This window comes from Poecilia formosa, unplaced genomic scaffold (genome assembly GCF_000485575.1).
Source record: "Poecilia formosa unplaced genomic scaffold, Poecilia_formosa-5.1.2 Scaffold47, whole genome shotgun sequence".
Taxonomy (NCBI): Eukaryota; Metazoa; Chordata; class Actinopteri; order Cyprinodontiformes; family Poeciliidae; genus Poecilia; species Poecilia formosa.
In genome coordinates, this window is record NW_006799986.1 from 1,619,692 (window position 1) to 1,629,983 (window position 10,292).

The 10,292-nt window shown below is 37.9% G+C and overlaps 3 long non-coding RNA genes across 5 annotated transcripts in view; 2 read left to right on the top strand and 1 right to left on the bottom strand.

Annotated features, from left to right (window-relative positions):
* Positions 1-646: 646 nt before the first annotated feature.
* LOC107836258 (uncharacterized) lies at positions 647-6,173 on the bottom strand. Of its 2 annotated transcripts, none has more exons than XR_001662129.1 (3): positions 5,939-6,173; positions 5,757-5,832; positions 647-819 (listed from the first exon to the last, which is right to left on the bottom strand). It is a non-coding gene; the product is annotated as an uncharacterized LOC107836258 (long non-coding RNA). The 2 variants fall into 2 exon arrangements; XR_001662128.1 differs by lacking the exon at positions 647-819 and adding an exon at positions 3,848-4,053.
* Positions 826-1,605, top strand: LOC107836259 (uncharacterized). The gene is made up of 3 exons (XR_001662131.1): positions 826-1,341; positions 1,375-1,480; positions 1,569-1,605. It is a non-coding gene; the product is annotated as an uncharacterized LOC107836259 (long non-coding RNA).
* A 3,159-nt stretch (positions 6,174-9,332) lies between the features above and the next one.
* Positions 9,333-10,292, top strand: part of LOC107836270 (uncharacterized) — a 41,225-nt gene continuing 40,265 nt past the window's right edge. For both annotated transcript variants that reach the window (XR_001662150.1, XR_001662149.1), the window contains exon 1: positions 9,333-9,511. This is a non-coding gene — a long non-coding RNA (uncharacterized LOC107836270). The remainder of the gene's footprint in view (positions 9,512-10,292) is intronic.

A 10,292-nucleotide genomic window follows, 5' to 3' on the forward strand; every position in this document is an offset into this window, starting at 1 on the left:
CACTAAAAAGTTTTGCAGTAAAACTCCCTTTTTTTATTTATTTTATTTATTTTTTACAGCGCTCCAAAACAAGAGGAATCTAAAAAGCATCTGGGATGTTTTTGCTGTTAGTTTTACGGTTCAGTGGTTTCACACAGTCTTAAAGGCTTAATGGCTATTTACTGAAATAAAACAACTAGTGCTGTTTATTTAGTTTCAGTGAAACGTTCTGAGCATTAGGGACACGCTGACAAGATAAAAATAACCAAATTAAGACAATTAAGTCATAATATCAGGTCTTTATTCTCATATTATTCCGACTGAATTCCAGTAATATTATGAATTTATCAGAATATTGACTTGCCAGTATTTCAACTTTATTCTTTTAATATTTCTGTTTTATTCTCTGAATATTCTGAATTTATTCCCTTAATCTTACCACCTTATCGTCATAATTTTGTTGTTTATTTTTGACCCAGTATATGTGTTGTAATGTGTTGTAGGTTTGACTCCGCCTCTCAGTTACTCACAGTGAATCAAAGGAGCTTTGAAGTCTTTGAGGATTAAACAATTATCACACTGAAACACAAAAATAGTCATAGCAAAGAAATACTTTGGCAAAAGAACGTCTCAGGTTAAAATCCCAAATTAAATCAAGCGTCTCTATAATTTACTTTGTAATCAAAGCTTTAATCTGTCATAAAAGTAATTATTACGCTTTCTAAATTCGTCAACAGGAACGACAGAAACGATCCGTCTTCGTGACCTTCGTCTGAGTCTGTAGAGGAATCAGTTATTCAGTAGCAAAGCGCAGATCCTGCAGGTTACACAGTGAATGTCCTGAAAGGGAAACAAGGTCACATGTTTTATTTCTGTTGCTGACTGATCAGGTGCTTAGCATGAGAACAGCAGCACCTCAGCTAACAATCACAGCAAGTCTGCAGGTTTTCCACTCAGAGGCAACACAACCAGTGCAGCAGATTAAGATTTCATCCAACTAAATTTGAAAATGCACACAAAGATCATTATCGTAGATCTCTGGTCTATACAAAACATGTTCATTTTATTTTTTGCTCAAAATCATTTTTAGATTTTAGGGTGCCTTGTTGCTTTAAGTCCAAATAATCTGCTGCTGGCCACGTCCTCTACCTCGACGTTTACACTCGCACATGAAACTGGCTGCAAACAGATGTTCAATTATACATCCGTGTATGTTTGAAAAGCATTAGTGGAGCCTTCTGCACAACCAACAAGAATGCAGCAAGTATTTCAGGATGGTTGTCAACAACAAAACACTTGTCATTTCCAGCAGCCACTAAAGCCAGCTGACTAAAGGTACTGGAGCTCTGCCTGGGTTGCTAGGTAACGGTACTGGAGCTCTGCCTGGGTTGCTAGGTAACGGCGGAACTCGGCTGGGGTTGCTAGGTAACGGGTAGAGTAATGTGAAAACGTGAATTTTCCATAATACATCCACTTTAATTGTTCAACTTTTCATTTTGTGGTAAACAGTAATCAGTAAGCCAAGTTAGAAACTGATATATTGCTTTTTTTCCCCCAGGAAAACGTTAGTGTTAGCATTCTGGTTTTAGAATAAAATGTCCACAAATGTTTCAGTAGCTGCGTTTCCATTCACCATATAATTTTGTAATTTGACATTTTGGAAATAAATGTGCTTAATGAAAATAACAATTTTGAAAAAACTTATTTTTCGATGAAAAGTTTTGGCGCCAGCATTATGTCGTTTTTCAGCTGTAACAAAATTGGTTTGTTTTGCAAAACTGCAATGGAAAAACTTTTAATCACGAGTTACATGATCAACAACAGGATGTTGCTACTGCCAGAAACAGCAGAAGAGGAAGACAGGAAGTAGTTGGAGGATGATGGCACTGCATGCTTTTACAGGCTTATAATCTGAACAAACTTATTTATATGTTGTTTTAATTGTGATTCTTATTTAATGGAATCACAGTGATTGAAATATTGTGTTTTTTCAACATTAGTGAACTATTGACAAAGTTTTATTCACATTTGTAATATAGACGCAGCTAACTCATGACTGGGGAACAAATACTTTTATTTAGTCTTTTTTCATGAAATATGAATAATAAATAAACTGACATCATTATTGTTATGTAACTCCTTATGAAGCAACAGTGTAATCTGTATTTTTGTGTTACTAATACATTTTGAGCTGATTTAAATAATTGGTGCAGAACATTTTGGTGAAAATCAGCATTTATATTTCCTAATTTATTTACAATGCATGAAAGAGGTTTGTGTGAATTTGCATTAAAGTTGAATATTGATGAGATCATTTATCACTTTCAGCTGGTTGTCAGAGCTTTTCCATTCCCTCCCTCTAAACACCTGATAGTTGAGCCTTTTCTGAGAAATGAATGTTTTTGTCTTGATTGCTTTAATTGTTATGGACTTCTAATGAATAAACACGTCAAGGATGTTCATTTCAAACTGATTGCGCCCAATTTTATTGTGTCATTTTCGCAGTGTAGAGCTACTTAAAACAAACCACCAGCTTCCAAATCAGATAATTGCATTTACTTTATTTTGATTTTCTGTGACAAAATAAGAACAAGAAAAAGAAAAAAGGTTTAGAAAGTAAAGACGCTGTGGATTCTGCTTAATGGAGCTTGGATGTAATAAAAATATCTGCTTATTGTTCCTTTCTGTGAATATGGATTGGTCATGAAAAACCTATTGGAAAATCTTAACAAAAACCACTTTCACAATAATTTACTGAACCAGCCAGGTTATTTCTGAATGTGCACCTGATCAAACGGAGAGGAACACAAAGAGAACAGTGGCTCAAAGCGAAGGTATGTCTAAAAATAACATAAATAAATAATGATAACACGCTGTGATGGAGACGGTCTGCATACTGTCTGTCTTTGTCCACCTGCAGCGTCTCACTCCCTGGGATTCGGGTTTGTTTCTAACCGAATTTAGAAGTTTGCTTCATGATTTGACTCTTCCTGAGATCCAACGTATTCACACTTCCTGTTTTCTGCAGTAAACTTTGTTCTGTGCTTCCAAACAGGAAGAAAAATAACCCAAATATTGATCAGAAGACCTGATTGGTGCTAACAGCATATTACTGTAAAACCTTTCAAATTTAGCCTTTTAAACCAATTGTTGCCATAAGATGTTGCACTATTTTTAAAGTGATTGTGTAGGAAATCATAACCTGAAGACTTTTCTGTTTGTGCGTCTCACACCAGCCATCAACTGGATGGAGATAAAGATGCGACACAGACTAACAATCATCTTAACGGTTAGCATTAGCTTAGCATTAGCTAATTTTATTATGTGTTTAGCGTTTTAGCGTTAATGGAAATAAGATTCCTGAAACTTTTTGGCTAGCTGTTCCCACCACTGGATAAAACTACTGCTGATTTTAGTATAGAAACAAATATCCTCCATTACAACACGGTGGCCATTTTGTATCAAGAACATTAATGTGGGTTTTAGTACAGCTATACTGGTCTCAAGAAAAATAATAGTGCCAGTCTGTTAAGTATTATAGTAGCATTTTCTTAATTTAAGAATATTTTTCTACATGTTCAGAAAATAATCTATTTGGTTTGTTTTAAGTAAAATACACAAATTTTAAGATACTTGTGGGTTAATTTTGCTTAGATGTTTTTTCTTGTTTTGGAAAATCTTGACAAGATTGCTTTTCTTTTTTGATGGCAGATAATTTTTCTTTTATGAAAAATATACCCTGTTTTTGTACTTTTTTTCTTGTTTTGAAAGGGGTGAGAAATCAAATCATCAGTAAATGTAATTTCTGTGGGATCAATGATGTGATTTGGAACCAAAAACAAAAATAAACTTGACATCTTGAAAAATGGCTGCCATCTTTAATTTTTCAGCGGCTAACATTTCTTTTGTTGTTTTTATTTTTAAATAAAAGCAGGCCCACCTGTTCCAAGTTGGGTTCTTGTATCCACATGTGAAGGATTCAATTATCTGCCGCAGCGCGGCGGGTGCCCCTTCCTGCGCAGCGCGGCGCTCTGTTTGCCTTCCATTTGCCATACAAGCACCAGGCCTGATGTCCTACAAGGGTAAACACAGAGAAAGGTCAGGGAGGTATTGACACAGCCAAGCTTAGGATGGTGACATTTGAGCCCCAGTGTGTGTGTTTTATTAAGAGTTCAGTATCCCCAGGATTCGTCGCTTGGCCTACATGCATATGAGCGCTGCTAATCACAGGTCAGCTAATCAACCTGTTGCAGGACATCAGTGACCAGGCTGAGTGTTGCTGGGCAGAGAGGAGATTTTTCAGGATTACCTAAAGAGTAGCAGATCCCTTGGCCAACCTTCTGTGACCTTTGGAGACAAACGTTTACAAATGTTATAGCTGTATAATGACACAGAGGTGTTGTAACACACTTATAACTGCATTTAGCTCGAAATGACTCTCCAGGAAGCAGCTCTGTTGAAAGGCCAATATATTTTTCAGGGTTTCTGCAGGTTTCACCAGCATAAGACTTTTTCTGAATGCAATTTAAGATCTGTGTCATGACAGAAATGTGCAAAAGACGATCACAGATTATATATTATTAGCAGCTGGCTAGCGGTAGCCTCATCTGCCTCCAGACGTTGTTTGTGTCACTCAAATTTTTGGCTGAGTTTAATATGAGTTTAAGAATATGAGATTAAATAATCCTACCTCAACAAAATTAAGACCTGTGATTAACACATTTAGGACCAGCTAACATTTTTAAAATTAAAAACATTTTATGACTTTAGATTAATTCAAGACTTAAAAAGCTACTTCTTTTATTTTTTAGAAACATTGTCTCACTTTATAAATGTTTTTATATATTGAAAGATCTACTAAATAAAATAATTATTGACCAAATTGATCAGAAAGTAGGTCAAGCTGTCAGTTTCAGTTTCAAGCGTCTTGCATTCTGAGGTGAGTGAATCACCACCAGTGCTGGCAGCTTGGTCTGGTGTGACATTAGTAAATTTATTATTGGGTCATTTTGAATAAGATTCAACTCTGAATATAAGTGATAAAACTTTTCTGTTGCCAGTTGTCCTTATTTTAGTTCTTTGACTGTAGGCATGTGCATTCAGTGGGGAATTGAGCAGAAAGTGTGTTATGCTTTTGCATAAGAATTAAAAAATAGGTTCTATATTTTATGTTAAACTGCTCTGCATTTTAACATAAAATGCTCAGAGGGGCAGCAGAGCGAGAAAACTGCCCAGAGCGACTAAAGATTCATGCAGGGATCTTCAGTCTCAGGCTAAATTCACACCAACTCTTACCAGAGAAAATCATCATTCAACATAAAAATTGTTCAAGCATTTTTTAACGCTTGAACAAATGATTAGTTTGAGTGTGCACTTGTTTTTTTGCATCCCTTTTCATCACATATCACACATCCTTTACAGTTGCATTGTAAAGTGTCAAATATTATACTTTGAGATAATTTGTCATGATTTAATTTACCTCATGGGGTAGAAACTTTTGTGAACCATGATGCAAAAATAATTTAACATTTTTGGTAATTTGTGATTTTTCACAGAGATATCTTTGAACTTTTTCAAGATGGCTGCTTTCACCGGGTGGCTGGAATTTAATGCTTAAATTAGACTAAACACTGGAGTAAAACCATCCAGAAATGTCTGGCCACCTTAACCTGGCGCTCAAATATTACAGATGCCATTGGAACCAGTGGAGATTAGAGACTCTGGCCAGTTTAAGTGAGGAAATAAATGCAGATTACTGCAGGACGGCGTTACTGTACCACTTGTGTTGCTCTTTATCTGCTGCCTCTCCGTCTCTGTCAGGCTCTGAAGGTGAATCCTCCTTCAGCTCAGCTGCTGCGAGGAGATAACACATTATCACTGCTCAGATCCCGTCCAGCCTCCGCTGGATCAGCTGGCACACACAACAAATCACTTGGTAGCTAATTCAGTGGGTACTTACCTCCTTTAAAGTGCAGACATTTAGATAATTATTGATTAGTATTATTGTAAGAATAATAAATATTTAAACCCATCTGCTATTTATAGACACAGTGCAGCGTGACGGCCTGTCTCCCTGCTGGAGGCTAAACAGCTGCTCACAACTAGCACTGGATTTAGCCGTCAACTTGTCAACATAAATGCTGAAGAAAAACGGAAGCAGAGCTTTGCTACTAATTGTAAAAATAACAACTAGATAACGAAGTAGGTCAGTTATGCTAGCTTGACTATGACGACCTTAACATGTAGATGTGCTGTGGAACTCGGTGTTTCGGTTCAGTTAAAAAGTAAAAACAGTCGATGACTCAGTCATCAGTAGATCAGGTGTTTAAATTAGCTGAGCTAGCTTAGCTTATAGCAACGGTAGCTAATCTCCCACAGCGATCACTGATTAATAATCACAGAATAAACATCAAGCCTGAAAACATCAAACTGTAACGGACTGAATGTTCTGATCGCTGTGTGGGAAATGTTTGCGTGTTTTTTTGGTTTTGAATCCTGACACGTTTGGGGGCGTTGTTGTCAGTTGTTATGGCAACGCATCTGAGCGTAGCGTAGCTGACAGTAGACTGCAAAGGAAGCCTTCACTAAACAGGAAGTGCTAACTCCACGACTTCCGGTTTCATGATTTTCAGAATTAAATTGAATAAGTGACGTAAGATGCACTAAAAAAAAAAAACACTGTTGCATTAAATAAACAACAACGGCTCTTAAGGAGCGTAACTTTTCTCTTTTTAACATATTAGAGGAGCGATTACATTATTATATTTCTTTTATAGGTCTTAGTAATGCAGTCAAATAGGACAGCCTCTGGATTTAATGCTGGGTTTTATTTACCAAGTTCAGGTCCGACTCCTGGTTGTCGAAGTGGCAGATAGAAACTCCCTGCTGCATTCAAGGAACCTGAGAAATAAATTAGTTTCAGTGATTGTGATTGTTGAGGTAATTGATCCAAACTTCCATATCTGTGTGCTGAAAGTAAGTGAAACTTTGATTTTTGGATCAATCCCATTTCATCAGCCGCTGCAATCTCTCAGCCTGATCTGCAGGTTGCCAGAAATGACTGGTTTCAACCCAACAACAGGCGCTGCTGTGAAGGTTTGACTGGGAACCGGAGAAGTGAATAAATATGGCAACTAATAACTAGTAATTTAATCCTTATGGAGCAAAGTCAAGGTGCAGGGGCCAAATCTGGATCGCCAAAGCTTTTCACACAGCCCTCTATACAATGCAGACATAAATAACAACTTTCAGACTGCAGTGGGGTGCTGAAAGTTTTATGAAGTTAAATCAGAGCTCTCTTTTCTGTATACTCTCAAAATGACATAAATGTGAAAAAATGTTCAATATTGTTTTATTATTGAATCCACAGACAACTATTTATTCATATTTTATCAGTTTAACAGGTTCTATCAAAACACTCTGGCACAACTGGAGAACATTTATCATGTTGATGTGGCCCAAAATTAAAATGGGTTTCTTACCCAAAGGACCAAAGACCAAAACATGTTTGTTACAAACATTTGCATAATTATCATTTTTAAGCATAGCTCATTCTGGAAAGTCCCTGAAATCTTCTTTCTGAGACATCATATTTTCAGGTGAATCACCCACATTTTGGTGATTTGAGGCTAAACTCACACCAGCTCTCACCAGAGAAAATCGTCGTTTCAGACGGTAAGAAATCGTCTGAATGGCGATTAAAACTGCAAACCCGATCATCTCCGGACGTTTATGAATGACTGCGCTCTTTTAATACACCTGTGTTGCTCTGCAGAGCATCTTAAAAATGAAACCTGATAACAAAAAAGAGAAAAGTGAGGGAGAGGAATGGATGGGAATTGAGAGAGAAAAGGATGGAGAGAGTGTGTTTTCCATCAGAGTCAACCTCGCAAGGCAATTTGGGCCCCCATTTCAGGAGCCTAATGGGAGATGGACAGTGATGGACAGCGCGTGTGGGTTACTTATTAATCTGGGAGAGGCAATTGGAGAACCTCTATCGACCTGCAGTAAATTAAATAAGGCCTATCCTGAAATGGCATTATTCTCCCTCAACTCTCCCTCTGCTCCTCTCTCCTCTCCTGACCTGCTGCGACGGATTAGAGCGAACACTACGGCGAAATCTGGACTCCGTGAAATGATGATGGATATTCACCGCACACTCTGCTGAGGATCACAGAGCTTTGGCTAACGACCGCGGACTAATCAGGCAGGAACGAGTCGGGAAAAGCAACTCCAAGGTTTCTGCACTGTGACGCGTTTCAGCTTTACGGTTCTGCTCACACAGAATGCTAAGCTAACGCTAGGCTAATGCTAAGCTAGTTTAACGTTGTGTCCATCATAAGCATAAAACTTTAGAGCCAAATCAACATTTTAAAAAAATATTTGTGGGTAAACATCCACTGTGACGTTTGTTGTCACTTATACAGAACGACCGTTTCATATCTTCTGGGTCTTGAAATGAAATAAAAGTCTTGCAAAAAAAGGATAATGAAGTTATGCAGCCAAAAATGAACAGCAGTGATTTATTTAGCCTGTCAAAGGGGAATAAAATGTGAGCTCAAATCATATTTTCACCATATTTGTTAAGAACTCCAAAGTAAATTTGATGCAACTTTAACAAATTAAATGAACACTACAAAATTATACCAAGTATTTTGGCCTAGTTTCTTGTGAAAGTGTCTTAATACACTTGAAATAATGCAAAACTAACCTGAAAGTCACGTTTCAACGAGAAACAGGAGCTTATCTTAGGTCAATTATTCCTTAATAATTGATATTATTGAAAATCTGCCAGAGGAACTGAAAGTTTTTAATCAATATTGAGGAATTATTGGCCTAAAATAAGCTAATTTATCTTCCTAAAAAGTTACTTGACAGCTAATTTCGTCGTATTTCAAGTTTACTAAGATATTTACACTAGAAACCAAATATTTCTTGCTTTTGCAACACAAAGTGTTATCCATACATTAATGAATCTTTGTCACTAAACAAAGAATATATTAGGAAATAATATGTCACATTGTATTGTCAAAGTTTAATGTAATTTTTCAAAGGAACTACACTGCTCAAAAAAATAAAGCGAACACTCAAATAACACATCCTAGATCTGAATGAATGAAATATTCTCATTGAATACTTTGTTCTGTACAAAGTTGAATGTGCTGACAACAAAATCACACAAAAATCATCAATGGAAATCAAATTTATTAACCAATGGAGGCCTGGATTTGGAGCCACACACAAAATTAAAGTGAAATGTTCCCTTTATTTTTTTGAGCAGTGTATTTAAAATCTGCTAAAAGTGTCATTTATTATATTTACATTTAAAAACCAGTTTATTCTCAGTTTGTGGCTCTGCAGGCTGCAGACTGTGAGCGATTCGATGTTTCTGACGGCTGTTTAGCGGAGAAAGACGCTCAGCGTGACGCACCGACAGAAACAAAGAGCTTCTCCATCAAGCACAGGTCCTTGGGAAACAAAACGCCGAGTCAGCGCTCAGAGATCCGCTCAGTGAGCCCACAAACTTCTTTAGGTGAGTGAACTCTCTGTCTCTGTCTCTCTCTGTCTCTGTCTCTCTGTCTCTGTCTCTCTGTCTCTGTCTCTCTGTCTCTGTCTCTCTCTGTCTCTGTCTCTCTGCCTCTGTCTCTGTCTCTCTCTGCCTCTGTCTCTCTGTCTCTCTGTCTCTGTCTCTCTCTGTCTCTCTGTCTCTGTCTTTCTCTGTCTCTGTCTCTCTCTGCCTCTGTCTCTCTGTCTCTCTCTGTCTCTCTCTGTCTCTCTCTGTCTCTCTCTCTGTCTCTCTTCTCTCTCTCTCTCTCTGTCTCTGTCTCTCTCTGCCTCTGTCTCTCTCTGTCTCTCTCTGCCTCTGTCTCTCTCTGTCTCTGTCTCTCTGTCTCTGTCTCTCTGTGTCTCCGTCTCTCTGTCTCTCTCTGTCTCTCTGTCTCTGTCTCTCTCTGCCTCTGTCTCTCTGTCTCTCTGTCTCTGTCTCTCTCTGTCTCTGTCTCTCTCTGTCTCTCTTCTCTCTCTCTCTCTCTGTCTCTGTCTCTCTCTGCCTCTGTCTCTCTCTGTCTCTGTCTCTCTCTGCCGCTGTCTCTCTGTCTCTCTGTCTCTGTCTCTCTCTGTCTCTCTTCTCTCTCTCTCTCTGTCTCTCTTTCTCTCTCTCTCTGTCTCTCTCTCTGTCTCTCTCTCTGTCTGGGAGTGGTGGTGGCGAGTCTGCAGGTGGTGAGTCTGAGGGAGTGAAAGTGTCTCAAACGTCTTTTCAATCCTTTTCTTTCATGCGTTTGTTTTCTAATATTCTTTACTTGCTTTGGTTCTAA